Raw genomic sequence first — 15622 nt, 5'->3', positions numbered from 1 at the left:
AGGAGATATTCCTGGTGGTTATATTTAAATCATGCATAGAACTTCTTTTAGTATCCAGTCTTCTCTGCGTTCTAAATGTTGCTTTGTACTACTGTTCCTGAGAAATAAGCTAAGTGGATCAGATATGCTGAGAATATTTGAGGCATTTTCACTAAGAACCTGTTTGGGTGCATGTGGTGATTTGAATAATAATAGCTCCCACAAGCTTATATATTTTAATATTTAGTCATCAAGGAGTGACACTATTTTGAAGGATGAAGAAATGTGGCCTTGTTGGAGTAGGTGTGGCCTTGAGGAAGTGTGCCACTAGAGAGTAGGCTTTGAAGCTTCAAAGCCCAAACCAGGCTCAGTGGCTCTTTTTTTTTTTTTTTTTTTTTTGCTTACAGATCTAACTATAGAACTCTCAACTATTTTGGCAATGCCATATCTGCCTGCATGTCACCATGCTCCCTGCCATAATGGTAGTTAACTAAGTATCTGAAATTATAAACAAAAGTTGCCTTGGTCATGATTTCTCTTAATAGCAAAATTAGCCATAACTAACACAGATATTCATACCCAGGATGGGGGTATTTCTGTGATAGACCTGACTATATTGCTTGCTGGAGGAATGTGGATTTTGAGATTTGGATTAGGAAAGCTGTCAAACATTTTAAGTAGGATCAAGAAAAACAGTGGTGCTGACAGCAGTGTAAACTATGACAATTGGCTCATGAAGGTTCAAATAGGAAAAATAGTAATTGTTGTGCAGCAAAGAGACCTTTCTTGTGATATTTTTGACAAAGATTGTGGCTGCTTTTTGCTGTTGTCCAAAAAAATCTACCTGTGGCTAAACTGAAGAAATGAATATTAATGGAATTGGCAGAAGAGATTTCAAGATAGCCTAATACGTATGGCATGTGGTTATTAGTAGTCACTCTTAGGCAGCTTTGTAATGAAAAGTAGAAAGCAGAACAAGGAAAACTGCAAAGTGTACAGTTTGAAGAGAAAGGAGTACCAGGAAATATATTGTTGGTACCATGTCGAGTACTCAGGGAGAAACAAAGTTTAAAGAAAAATCTGTTGCTGAATGGAATAAAAGGAGTAGTGCCTCAGGGCAAGACCTCAACCACCTTTGCTTCCAACTTTTGAAAAGAAATTAAAGGAAAGCTTCATTAGTGAAGCTACAGCAGAAATCTATGTACATATAGTTGAAAGAGCAAGGCAGGTTCCAGCCTAGTCAAGAAACAGAACCTGGCAGTTTTGTCCATGTGATTCTGGATTTAAAGTCAAGGCTACAGGAAAGAGGTGTTAAATCCTTTTCTTGGCTAAGGAAAGCAGGTATGCATCAGAGGTGTCCCAGCATGAAGACTTAGGCAGGCCATTGTGTGAAACCGGGAAAATGAAGTCTGAATGAGATCCCTAATGTTGGAGATACCTGAGTCATAGAATACCTGCCAAAGAAATTAAATGAAATATAAATGTTACATCAGTTCAAAAGAGGAAAGTATGTTTTAGTCAATAAACCTGGGAGGAGTTGAAGTTCTGAAGACACGGAGACAAAAATTTGACATTTTCCATGCTTATTTTTGGTGATGTTTTGGTCTCGTATTTCCTCACTAGCCTTCATTTTATCCCCCTGCAATGACAAAGTATACTCTGTGCCATTGTATGTGGAAGTACTTGATCTGATTTTAGATTTTGATTTTACAAGGGATTACAGTTAAGAAATTGCTCTTTGTCTTAGAAGAGATTTTGAACATTGAACTTTTAAACAGTATTATGACTGCAAAGGACTACAACTGAGTTTTAGTTTGGACTGAATGATTTTTTTCTATTCTGATATGGCTACAAGTCTCTGGGGGTTATGAATTGGTAGCTTGAATAAGAATGACCTCCATAGGCTCATATATTTGAATGCTTAATCATGAGCTAGTGGCAGATTTGAGAAGAATTTGGAGGTGTATGTTTGTTGGGGTAGACATGGCCTTGTTGGTGAAAGTATGCCACTGTGGATGGACTTTGAGGTTTTGAAGCCCAGGTTAGACCCAGTGGCTTTCTCTTCCTGTTGCTTGTGGATCCAGATGCAGAATTCTCAGCTGCTCCTCTAGCACCATGTCTGCCTGTGTGCTGCCATGCTCTCCACCATGATAATAATGGGCTAAATCTCTACCATTGCAAGTAAGCTGCAATAAATGTTTTATTTTGTAAGAGATATTTTGGATATAATGTCTCTTCACAGCAATAGTTACACTAACTAGTGCAAAGAATAAAGTTTGAAGATGCAAAATAAAACATCCATTACTATCTTAGAGACACTCTGGGATGCTAAAGAGTTGTCATAACTCATTAACAAAGATCTAGGATGGAGGCAGGGGGCAGAATATTGTGTCCTTCCTCAGGTCTCTTTGATAGCCTTCCTCACCGGGAAGGGGAATGGTCTTAGCTCGTTTCAGGAGCCACATTTTTGGAAAGACTCCTGCCACAATCCTAGCCACTGTGGGTTCATACATTTCAGGGTAGGGGCATGAGTACTAGAAATGTTAGGTAGGAGGAACAGATAAGAAAGAAACACAGAGATGCAGGATAGTAATGGGAGGGCAACTCAGTGAATACTAAGTGCTGAATTCAGAGTTTTGAGTTTTGAGTCTGCCTGTGTTTAACTTTCCATACATTTTTATACCCCAATACAAAAAGGGGAAAGAAGGTAAAAGTCTGCTTCAACATGATACAAAAGACAACCAGAACAGTTACTTGCTTTAATACTTGAGACATTAAGTCATTAATTCCTGAGAAAAGCATTTCCATGGTCACCTGTCCTGTAGCAGAAGCTCAGGATTTATTAAAGAAAATAAAAAGGCAGAAATATGTGTAGATCCAAAAATATGAGCCTGTTCTACCTTACCTGAAGGTCAGAGAGTTTGAACTTATTTTTATTCTTTCAAAGTTGTTGACAACAGATGTGGCCATGAAACAAAATATCCTGACCTAAGGTGTGGTTCCTTGGTGTTTTGGCCCTTACAAGTAGATCCACTCCACCCTGACCAAGGGTCAGAGTATTCAAGCATACTTCTGCTCCTTCTTTTGAAGTAGAAGGTTTTACCTAGGGAGTGGCTGCCTTCAGGATACTTGGCCTAGGGTTTATTCACTGCCCAAACATCAAATAGCTTTACTCAGGAATTAAACACTTGATGTCTCAAGTATTGAAACAAGTAATTGTTATGATTGTCTTTTGCATCCCGTGAAAGCAACCTTTTTCCTTCTTCCTCCTTTTATGTTGGAAGATAAAAATGTATAGAAAATTAAGCACGGGAAAACTCAGAACTAGAATTCAGCATCTAGTATCTGCTGAGCTGCACTCCTGATACTATTTTCTGTCTTTGTGTTTCTTTCTTATCTCTGTTCCTCCTACTTGGTGTTTCTAATCCTCGTGTCCTTACCTTGGATTGCACAAACTCACTGAGGCTAGAATTTCGGCAGAAGTCACCCCAAAAAAGGCAGCTCATGGCAAGTTGGATATTTTTCTCTTGTAGAACAGGACACTTCTTTGTGATTCTTGAATTGGGTGAAAACCAAAGCACCTATTACGGGTGTTAGGATTCTTCTTGGCTCCAGGATCCGAGGCACAATCTATAAATTTTTAACTATATATGAATCACTTTTGTGTCACTGCTTTTCTTTTCAGTACTGGAGGTTGACTATTAGGCATTGCGCATGCTAGGCAAATGTTCTACCATTGAGCTGCAACCCCACCCTGCTGCGTTGTTTTGAGTCTCTGTGTTTGCTTCCATGGTCTGAAAGTAAAGCAGTGTGTTTCAGTCTGATTTCAGTCTTTGTTATTTCAATGGACTTTTGTCCAGTTCAGAGTCATATGACAGGGAAGGCAAATGGAGCTTTCATCATAAGAGTCACCTGAAAAAGCAGTAGTAATAATGGACATGCATATTTCTCCTTGTGGTGAGACATAATTTGTCTACGTTTTTTCTTCTTGATTAATTAAACCTACCTCTTCATAGTAAATGGCTGTATCCTTTACAAATTTGGCAATTCCATCTTCTGTTAGACTCTACTTATGATAGACATGTTTGGGGAGACTATCAAATTGGATTTGCAAGTATATGTGATGTCTACTCCTAGATTAGATTATGTACATGTGAGTATGGATTTTCTCCTTGATTTAAAATGATTGCATACTAGTAATATTAGAACCTACTATGCTTATGCCTACAAAGTCTCTACTCTGGAGTGGATGTAATTTGACATCCACTAAGATGGTTGTAAACATCACCATTTTCTTCTGGTACCATATTTGCCTTCTGTTTCTTAAACTCAACAAATAGAAAAGCTCCTCAAAATTCAGTGGGAAATGAGTGTGGGAAAGTACCACAGACGTGACTGAAAGCCAAAGATTAACAATGAGGCCATGGAGACAGTGGGTGGAAGAGGCTGGTTGCCCAGTCTACTGCATTCTTTTCAGCAGGAGAACCAGAGTGTTCTAAGATGCTTGCACTGTTACACAATATTTTCCTTTCTTTGCTGGGTAGATTCACATGGACATTAATTTTCCCTAAATCTTTCTGAGCTTTATGGAAAAATTGTTTTGGTAAGAACTGCCTGTGTTTTCAATAATTAGAGCCAGTACATTTTATATTTTTTTAAAAAAAATTCTACTGCTGGTGTGTCAGTGATGACTTACTTCTGAGAGTAATTTTATGAAAGTTTATAAAACACCTAGAGCTCAAAAGCATGCCTCTGAACAACAGAGAGAGATAAAGAGGAAGTGAAAGAGGGATGCTGAAGGATGGAGGGGGAAGGAAGAGCTTTTAATGCAATAATGTAGGTTCTGTTTGCATATAAATAGGTAAAAGAGGACTTACTTATTCTGTCCATGCCTCCAATAATGAGTTACTCACAGAAGAAAGATAAGTGACAAATATACTTTATATCTCAAGAAACATTGGGAAGTTTTGAGCATGTGAGTAAAGTCATGTAATTGCATATTCCAAATCTCCCATATAAGCAGTGACTTTGATCCAGAACATAAAAAAAAATTGGAAATAGCTGGACATGGTTCCACCTTCATGCCTCATCCTTTGCAGCAACTACTTATTTATATGTGTGGGGTGGGGTGGGGTGGGTGGAGGACAGTGTGGTGACTTCTAGAAGTTAAACAAGTGACGGCAGGACTTTGCAGTTGAAGGTCAGATAGCTTACACATAATGTTCAAATACTACGTTAAGGGATACCAATCTTAGGATATATGGCTCCAATAGACTGAGGAAATAAAAGGATTTTTATAACTTCAGTATGTGCTCATATTGTCACATAGCTTTTCAGAAACCAACAAAAATTGACACTAAGTTGATAAGACCCCCTATCGTAAGACATCCTCTTGAGATAAGGAAAAGGATCCATGTTAGGACCACTGGTCTCACTGATTTGTTGTCTTGAGGATAGGGAATGGGGGCATGATGCCATCTTCACTTGCTTTTGCTGGGTGTGCAAGGAACATACACCTGAACTCATGTGTGTGCATTGCTGCCAACTACATATCTGTGGCCATGTGCAAAGCTAGCCTTGTAACTGCTCTAGCAGCAACCATACTGCTGCTGCCTGGGCACTCACAGAACATGAGAAACATGGAAAGATGACAATTGCCTGCTCAGCTTCGAAGCTTAGTCCTCATCTGTCTTTCTAGCTATGAATTGGCTGCTGGTTAGCAAACGCAGGATGATGTTCTAACAATCAGTGACTTGTCTCTAACACTTGGTAGATCTGCTTATTAATGTCTGAAGCTGGTGAACTCCATAAAAGACAAGCAATCCACCTAAGATATCAAGTAAGCATATTTGACATTTTTTAGCTCTTCTATACAATGAGTTAAAACATTGCGCTTTACTGATGAATACTTTCTGTCAAATTTAATCAACATGGGTGGAAATGCTACATTCCCTAAGCATTAATGAACATGGAGGCTTCAATAAAAATGAGAGTGGAAAACTAAATTTGGCTTTGGTTTGTAGAAGGCTAAATGGGTGAGACAGAAGTAATAAAGAACTGGGAGAGTGGGGGCTCAGTTGAGGCAAGGGAATGAAAAAAGACATGGGGTTTTTGTAGGCTTAGGGGACTTCTGGCAATGATAAAGTTAGGGTGTACCCTCCTTCATAAACTATATCCCAGGTTCCACGAGCTACAGCCTTCAGTGTTTGCTAGACAGAAGTGAAATGATTCAAGTGGGGGCTGGGCAGCCAGGAGTTGAAGTAAATTCAGTTGAGAGCTAAGGTGGAAGCCAGACTATGCTCTAAGAGAAAACTTTTGCCAAACTTTATGTGTAAGATTAATAACCTCCTCCCTTTTTTTTTCTCTCTTTATTTTTCTTTTATTTTTGAGTTGAACAAACTTGGTGAGATAAATCTGGAGCTCTCTGTTTTTCGGCTTTTTCATCTGAACAGTAAGACTAATAATATCTACCTGTGGGTATTGCTCTGAAGAAAACATCACACATTTGAATTTTTAGGATTATTTCTTAAAGTACACATACATGCATTGCCCAAATATCACCCCCTCTTTCTGTTCTCTCAGTGATAGGTTGTAGGGCACTTTTCTTTGTAAGCACATTCAAAAGCAGAAAATCATTTCCCTAAGGGCTGTAAAGAAAAATATGGAATGAGTGTAAGATTGTAAAGCAGTTGGTATCGGTACTCTTTGAGGCTATGAGGCTGTAGAGGTGAGGTTCACAGAAATGTTTGAGGAATGTTATGGAGTGTTCCCAGAAGCTCAAAGGCAATAGATTTTGAGGGCACAGAAGTAGAAGTGATACTTATTCCACCTGAACACAAGGTCTACATGGAAGCAAAACAGGACACAGAACAATGTGCCCAGTATAAAACACTACTTTGACTTTCTTCAGTCAGTTCTACCAATCAATTCATCCAATCCTGGATGTATGTAAACTATTTTTTACAGAGGATAGAAAAATGGTACTTTTAAAAATTGTAATATAGGGCCGGGCGGTGGTGGCGCACGCCTTTAATCCCAGCACTCGGGAGGCAGAGGCAGGCGGATCTCTGGGAGTTCGAGGCCAGCCTGGTCTATAAGAACTAGTTCCGGGATAGGCACCAAAAAAGCTACGAAGAAACTTTGTCTTGAAAATAAAAAAACAAAACAAAACAAAAAAAAACCCTAGATGCCCTTCAATGGAAGAATGGATGAAGAAAGTATGGAATATATACATATTAGAGTACTACTCAGCGGTAAAAAACAATGACTTCTTGAATTTTGCATGCAAATGGAAGGAAATAGAAAACACTATCCTGAGTGAGGTAAGCCAGACCCAAAAAGAGGAACATGGGATGTACTCACTCATATTTGGTATCTAGCCATAAATAAAGGACATTGAGCCTATAATTCGTGATCCTAGAGAAGCTAAATAAGAAGGTGAACCCAAAGAAAAACACATAGTCATCTTCCTGGATATTAACCTTCATCACGTGATGAAAGGAGACAGTGACAGAGTCCCACATTGGAGCACCGGACTACAACCCCAAGGTCCAAATCAGGAGCAGAAGGAGAGAGAACACGAGCAAGGAACTCAGGATGGCGAGGGGTGCACCCACATACTGAGACAATAGGGATGATCTCTCGGAAACTCACTAAGGCCAGCTGGCCTGGGTCTGAATAAGCATGGGATAAAACCGGACTCGCTGAACATAGCGGACAATGAGGACTGCTGAGAAGTCAAGAACAATGGCACTGGGTTTTGATCCTACTGCAAGTACTGGCTTTGTGGGAGCCTAGGCAGTTTGGATGTTCACCTTACTAGACCTGGAAGTAGGTGGGTGGTCCTTGGACTTCTCACAGGGCAGGGAACCCTCACTTCTCTTTGGGCTGATGAGGGAGGGGGACTTGATTGGGGAGGGGGAGGGAAATGGGAGGCGGTGGTGGGGAGGAGGCAGAAATCTTTAATAAACAAATAAATTAATAAAAAAAGAATAAGTAAAAAGCAGCAATTGTGTGCTGAAAATGAAATTTCATTGTATATACATGTATGAAAATAGCAAAGAATAAATTTAAAGACATTAAAGTTAAAAACATTGAAAAGGAAGCTATACAATGTTTAGTTCATTTCAAAAAAGATGGGAAAAAATTTTAGGTACATATAAAATGAAATGATTTAACTATATGTAGATTCTCTGGACTGAGGAAGTAGAGACATACTGTAGATGTTAGAGCTAAAGCCCTGAACACATGGTAAAATACAAAAATGACAAAATTGTTTCTATTTCTTGTGTCCCTGTCCCACCCTAACCCTATCAACACTGTGATCTTGTTTAGCTGAATCTCTTGCCAATCCAATAGGAAAAGCACAAAAGCTTCCAAACATGTTATTTGCCTCTCTGCTGATGGCATCTGCCGTGCTTGCTCTTCATTCTGCCCAGAGGTGTTATGATTGGGCCACAGCCTGTGTGACCATTTGGTGCTTCCTCTGTCAATGAGCAGGGAGGCAAGAGAATTTTGGAACATCCCTGCCTCTTATTTCTAGTGTGAACAGATGAGCCATTCCACAACCCAGGCAGCCAGGAGTATTCTTATGTATCTTAAAAGTTATTTCTTCTTAGAAATCTTTGGATGTCTTACAATCTGCAAACCTCAAATCTAGGTGGAAACCTATAGCAATCCAGAAGACAGACATTTCTAAATGTGATGGTTACTAGTCACCTTCATCTTCATTTCCTTTGAGGAAGGACTCACCATCTGTTTCATGTAACTGACATAAAATAAGATCGTACATAGGAGAGGAAAATATAGATATAGCCAAATGTAAGCAACTATGTATTTGACTGCTTGTGCAAAGTTTTGAATACCTAGAACCTCCCCCAGCACTGTTCCACTTTGATTTCTTATTTAGCCCATGTTGTAGAATCTGCCTACTGGAATGTGCATTCATGTGCAAAACTATTCTTACGCAGACTCATCTTACCTATCTCATTTTTACCTTACAAAAAGACATGGTTGTTATGTAACGTGTATATGAATTTAAGGAAGAGAAAAGACGGTGTGTGCTGGTCAGCTGGTGGTGGCGCACACCTTTAATCCCAGCACTTCGGAGGCAGAGGCAGGTGGATCTCTGTGAGTTCGAGTTTAGCCTGGTCTACAAGAGCTAGTTCCAGGACAGGCTTCAAAGCTGTAAAGAAATCCTGTCTCAAAACAAAACCAAAAATACAAACAAAAAAAAAAAGAAGGTGGAAATGAACAAGGGAATGATTGGAGAGAGGAAAGGGAAAGAGGGAAATTATATAACTATATTTTAATTTCAATTTTTTTAATAAATATTTGGTTAAAAGAGTTAAGGAGGAGAGAAAAGACAGATCTCATTGAGGAAATATTTGTCAGAAGAAAAAATTTTCAAATAAAAATCAAACTTGGATTTAATCTTCCATGTGAATAAATGCAAGCTCACACAAGGGCTTTGTAATAACATCCTTTCCCATTTCATAATTTATCCAAAGTTACCAAAGAGCTATAGTCAAGATTCTGAAGTGTGATCTGTCCATTGTCAGAGAACTCTCATGGATAGGGTGTTTTCTTCCATGGGAATGGAATAGAACTCTCTGAGAGTTGGGGGAAATTAAGAGGTAAATTTATAGTTGCTTGTTTGAATAATCTCATTTCCTGTCTTTTGTTTCTGTATCTTATTGCAGTACCCAAACCAAACAGGCCAATATAGGTTTAAAAAAAGGGAAAAGTTAATCTAAGATTGAGGCTAGGTTTATCTTCCTTAGAATTTCATATTGAAACCAGACACATTCCAGAAGAACAGATAATAGAATCCAGCTGTGTCGACTTTTTAGCCAACCTGTGCAGATCTTGTCTTGTGGACCTGGGGTCTGAGGACCTGAAAGAATGGTGCAGACTAAAGTCTAATGCTATAGACAACCTTGCTTTTGTCTCAGTATACTTTTATATACAAATGGAACAAAAGAAGCAGTGATCCAAGGAAGATTGTATGAGTTCAGACAAACATGTAAATAAACTTCAATAAGCACATACTAAATATTAACAGAGTTGCCGCTTTCCAGAATTCTATCAGGACAAATCAATTTAAACAGAATTTCCTGTGACATACTATTGGTTAGATCAGAGAAAGTGCAAAACAAGGCAGAAGGTCATATTCAGATGTACAATGACCAGATTGTCTATAGCTGTGATCTGACATCCACCAAGGCTAAATATGTCTTATAAATTGAATGTAAGTGTTTTTCACAAGAGGCATGAAGTCATATCTAAGAACAATCCATGGAACAAAATGTACTTGAAGTAAAATGCTCTCTGCCTTCTTTTCCTGAAGCAACTCTCAGAGTTCTCCAAGGTCTTGTACACCACAGGCCATTCTTTTGACTGTGTTCTGACACAGCTACAATGTTTTTGTTGGTGGTGGTTGTTGGTCTCTTTTTGTTGTTGCTTTCTTACAACAGGCGTATAGCTTATTAGGTGATAAATTGGGAAATATTTAATTTGTAAAAGAAGACAATTCAAAATTAACAAATGGGATGTGTTCATCAAACCTTTCCCCTCAGGTATTAGGAAACTGTTAAGAAGGCAAAGTATGAGAGCCAGAAGAGATGAGGACTTCAGGGAAACAGTGACTTTCAGATTAGGGTTAGGGTTCAAAACCGATGCACAGCATGGGAGCTCACAGGAACTGTGGCAGCATGCACAAGGTCTGTACAGGTTTAGGCAAGACAAAGTCCCAGTGTTGCATGAAAGATGTAGACATGATCTCCCATCCTTATTTAAGAACCTATCTCCAATTGACAATTGCTTGCAAAGAAAAAATTAGTTTTCTCCAATGGTATCTCAGAAGTTATGTAAACCACACTTAAGGGTACACCATGCCAACAATAAATGATCATCTCAAAATTACTTCAAAAATATTTTTTAAGGTTTTTTTTGTTTGTTTATCTCATTTTGTTGTATTTAGAAATTTATTAGTTTATTGGTATTTTGCTTGTATAATATGATTCCTGATTTTATATTTTTATGGGTTATATTTGCATGAATGTGTCTATTTGTGTATATATATATATATATATATATATACACTTACATGTTTATGTACGTGTATATGTGTGGTTTGTATGTATATTTGTCTCTGTGTGTGTATGTGTGAGTTTTTGTGTGTTTGTGTTTTGTCCTTTCTTTCTTCCTATCATTCTTTAAAATATCTTGTTTTATCTTTAAGTTTCCTGAAGAGAGAGATGAAAAGAAAGTGTGGAGTTGGATGGACAAGTATGGAGGATCTGGAAGGAGAGAGAGGAAAAAATATGATCAGACTATACTGTATGAAAGAAAAAAATAGTTAAAAATTTTACAGTGGGCATAAAAATAGGAACACAAGGAAGTGAGAAGGGACTAGATTTCAGAGGTGGCAAATTGAAACAATTATTATGATAATGAGTATGGAGAGGACATAACACAGACTCATGTACATATCTAGGTTTTAATATCAACTAACCTCAAACTGTTGTGAATGCCAAAAAACAACAATTTTTTTCTAAGATGAAGAAGATAAAGACAGATTCTTTATTAAAAGCTAGAAATGAAAAAATCCAAGTAATTTATAAAAGCAGATCTATTACAGTTACATCCAACTTTTCATTAAAGACTCTAAAAGCCAGAAGGTCCTGTAAAGATATTTTACAGACACTAAGAGACTATAGATGCCAGTCCAAACTACTATACCCAACAAAACTTTCAATCACCATAGATGGAGAAAACAGGGTGTTCCACGTTAAAGCCAGAATAAAACAGTATCTATCCATGAATCCAGCCCTATAGGGAATACTAGAAGTAAAACTCCAACCCAAGTTTTACTTAGCTGCACCCACGGAAACACAGGCTATTGGATAATCTCACATAAGCATAACCCAAAGAAAGGACATACATACATGCACTATTACCACCAGTACAAAACCCCCAAATAACAGATATTAGCAATCACTAGTTATTAATATCTCTTAATACTAATGGACTCAACTTGCCAATAAAAAGGAACAAACAAACGTAATGCATCGGAAAACAGGACCAATTTTTCTACTGCATATAAGAAACTCATCTCAACCTCAAAGATAGACATTACTTCAGAGTAAAGAGTTGGGAAATAATTTTCCAATCAAATGGACCTAAGAAGCAAATCTGTATGTTTATCCTAATATCTAACCAAACAGACCTGACATGAAAATTAATCCAAAGAGAGAGAGAAGGACATCTTATATTCATCAAAGGAAAAATCCATCATGATAAAGTCTCAATTTGAAACATCTATGCTCCAAATATGAGGGCACCTTCATTTGTAAAAGAAACATTACTAAACCTTAAATCACACATCAAACCCCACATTAATAGTGGGAGACTTCAACACCCCACTCTCATCAATGCATAGGTCTGCTATAAAAAAACTAAACAGAGAAGCCAGAGAACAAATTTTGTGACTGAAATGGACCACACAAACATCTACCAAACGTTTTACCTAAAAAAAAAAAAAAGCACAAACCTTCTCAGCACTTCATGGAACTTTCTCTAAAACTGATCACATATTCAGTCACAAAGAATATCACAACAGACACAAAAAAGTGAATCTCCCCTGTATCTTATTGGATCACCATGGGTTAAAGTTAGAGTTAAACAGTAACACAAATTACAGAAACCTTACAAACTCATAGAAATTGAACAGTTCTTAATTTAATTGCCACTGGGTCAAGGAAGAAACAGAGAAAGAAAATGGTGAAGGTAATATTAGTGCCAGCCCTGGGGCCTCCAGGTAGGAGCTGTACTCACTACTTTAACTCTGAGAAGGAACATGCTTTGTTGACTTCCATGGGAGCCCTGCTCCTTTCTGAATGGAGATAGAGCAGGAATGGATTGGGGGTAGACAGGAGATGTGTGGAGGAAACAGGAGTAGAGGGGGGAGGTAAAACTGTGGTTGGTTTGCAAAATAAATGAAAAAAATTAATAAAAAGGGAAATAAAACAAAATAAAATAGATCTTACTACACACACACACACACACACACACGCTCACACACACGCACATGCACACACACACATACCACAAGACAGATTCTTTGTTTGCCCAAACATAACTTGGATTGTGAATCTTTCTCTGTGTTTTTGTATAATCACCTTGCTATGTTTTAACAGTGATCATCAAATAATGTTTTCTATTGAACTTTAAATTTTGTATTATTTTTTTTAATTAGCTTACAAAGTAATGCACTTCATAATGGCATTTTAATATATATGTCACATCTAAATTTTTATTTTGCATGAAAATATGCAATTAAGACATTAAAGAAAATGCCCCAACCATATTGACCCCTTTGTTAGTTGGAACACTTTAGAAACCTCTAGATAAGAAAATTCAGCAGTTCGGGCTGAAGATCTCAGTACTGTGAGTTTATGTTCAATTTCTAATGGTAGATATTTCCTAGTATCTGAGAGTATGCTCCTAAGTACCTTGTCCAATTGGTTAAAAAATCTACATTACTTGATGCCAGTTGCTTCTAGCTCACAAACTTCAGGTTCTCTAAAACCTTGGTTTTTTTTTTCTCTCATAATCAAATTCTATTTTAAAAATCTATAAAACGATATATCTTTTCTACATATTAAATTGTCCTTCTTTCCCTTGCAAGTTCATATGTTGATGTAATAGCAGTTAGTATTGTAGGCAGAGGCCATTTTTGCATTTCCAGGCAGCCCAGACTCCTGAAATAATCACACAGAAACTATATTACTTGCAATACTGTTTGACTAATAGTTTAAGCGTATTGCTAGTTAGCTTTTACATCTAGAATTAACCCATTTATATTATTTTATATTTTACCATGAGGTTCGTGGCCTATCAGCAAGGTTCTATCTAGCTGGCAGTTTACTGTCTTTCCCCTTTGGCAACTCCATGACATCTCATTGACTCCACCTACTTTCTCTCTCTATATATATATCTCTTCCACCCTGGCTATATTCTGTTAAGCCATTGGCCAAAAGCAGTTTCTTTGTTCATTAACCAATAAAAGCAACACATATACAAAAAGGACTTCCCACAGTATAGTATGACTTAGCATTAGGAGATTGTACCTTGATTTTAGATTTTTTAGCCTAAAGAACCTCAAAAATTAACTCTGCTCAAGGAATCTGGTGTATACTATTTATTATGACAGCCAGAACATTCCATTTAATGATCTGTTTCACTTTAACCTTAGAATTTGTTTTTTGTAAATATGTGTAGTGTGGGCTTGTGAGTGTGTTTGCATATATGGGGGCAACCATGTGTGTTGATTTCTTGTCTTTCTTTATTGTATACATTGAGTCAAGGTTTTTCTCTTGAATTCAGAGCTGGCTGATTGGGCTGCTATCCATCTTCCGTCAGGCATAAAATCTCTGATTTCTGAATATGGGAATTCCAGACAAGCCACCACACTCACCTGATATTTATGTGGCTTCTGGTTATCAGAATTCAGGTCCTCACAATTGCTGTTTATGGAGAGAAACTGTTCTTGAGTAAGTTCACAGTGCCTCCTCTAATGCAGAATGTAGAGACTCTGTGAGTATGTCAAGTTCTCAGCCTGCCTGCAGTGGACAAAACTCCTGATACTCAATTTCTGCTGAAATGACTTCAGCAAATATTTTCCATATTCATGTGAACCAATTTCAATGCAATGAATTACATGATGTTATATGATACATACAAAATGTGTGTGTGGTGTGTCGTGTGTGTGTGTGTGTGTGTGTGTGTGTGTGTGTGTGCGCGCGTGCGTGAGAGAGAGAGAGAGAGAGAGAGAGAGAGAGAGAGAGAGAGAGAGAGAGAGAGAGAGACTCATTGGCAGAGGACATAAAAAAATAAAAACCTTGTCTTTTTATAAAGATTCTACTCCATATACGAAGCCGTTTCTCTTCCTAAGCTTTTTTTTAGTATTTTAATGAGTAGTTTGGTGCCAACTGATAACAATTCAGTGTTCCTTGATTCTTATCATTTGTTGAAGAGCAAACAAGGCTCACATTGTTCAATACTTGTAAGGATCTAATGTGTTGATAAAACTATTACTATCCTCATTTTTGTAGATGAGGACAAGGAAGGAGACATTTAAAAATGTTAATAAATTTTCTCTAACACAGAATTATTAGCAAATGTCAATGCTAGGAACCAACCCTCTTGAATTTTGCTCCACTGTCTGCTATTTTGGAGCAATCAATAAGTATCCTCTGAATGCCTACTCAGGTGAAGTATCATTTTAAGCTGCACAATGATGTTCTGGTTGGTGGTAAACCATAGATTCAAGATTATAAAAGAGCTCTAAGGTCATTGTTGCCTGGTGTCAGGCTTTTAAACACTAAATGGCACAGTTTGCTCCAGTGTTTGTGGTGGTGTGGAAGGGACTGCCCTGGTGCCTTTAGTATGAAAGTATCTCATAATTTATGCACACTATATGATCATTACTGCATATTTGCTTACTGTACTGTAATTTCTGTCATGACTTCAGAGTATACTCTTACAGATAATTGCTTACTATGCAGCTTCATTCTATGTCCCATTTTCAGCAGGCCTATGTCCTATATTTACTTTGTTTCCTGATGCCATCACCCTCATT

The sequence above is a fragment of the Microtus pennsylvanicus genome, chromosome 10 (genome assembly GCF_037038515.1).
Source record: "Microtus pennsylvanicus isolate mMicPen1 chromosome 10, mMicPen1.hap1, whole genome shotgun sequence".
Taxonomy (NCBI): Eukaryota; Metazoa; Chordata; class Mammalia; order Rodentia; family Cricetidae; genus Microtus; species Microtus pennsylvanicus.
The sequence above is the reverse complement of the archived record's forward strand: the minus strand, read 5'-3'. Positions refer to the sequence as shown.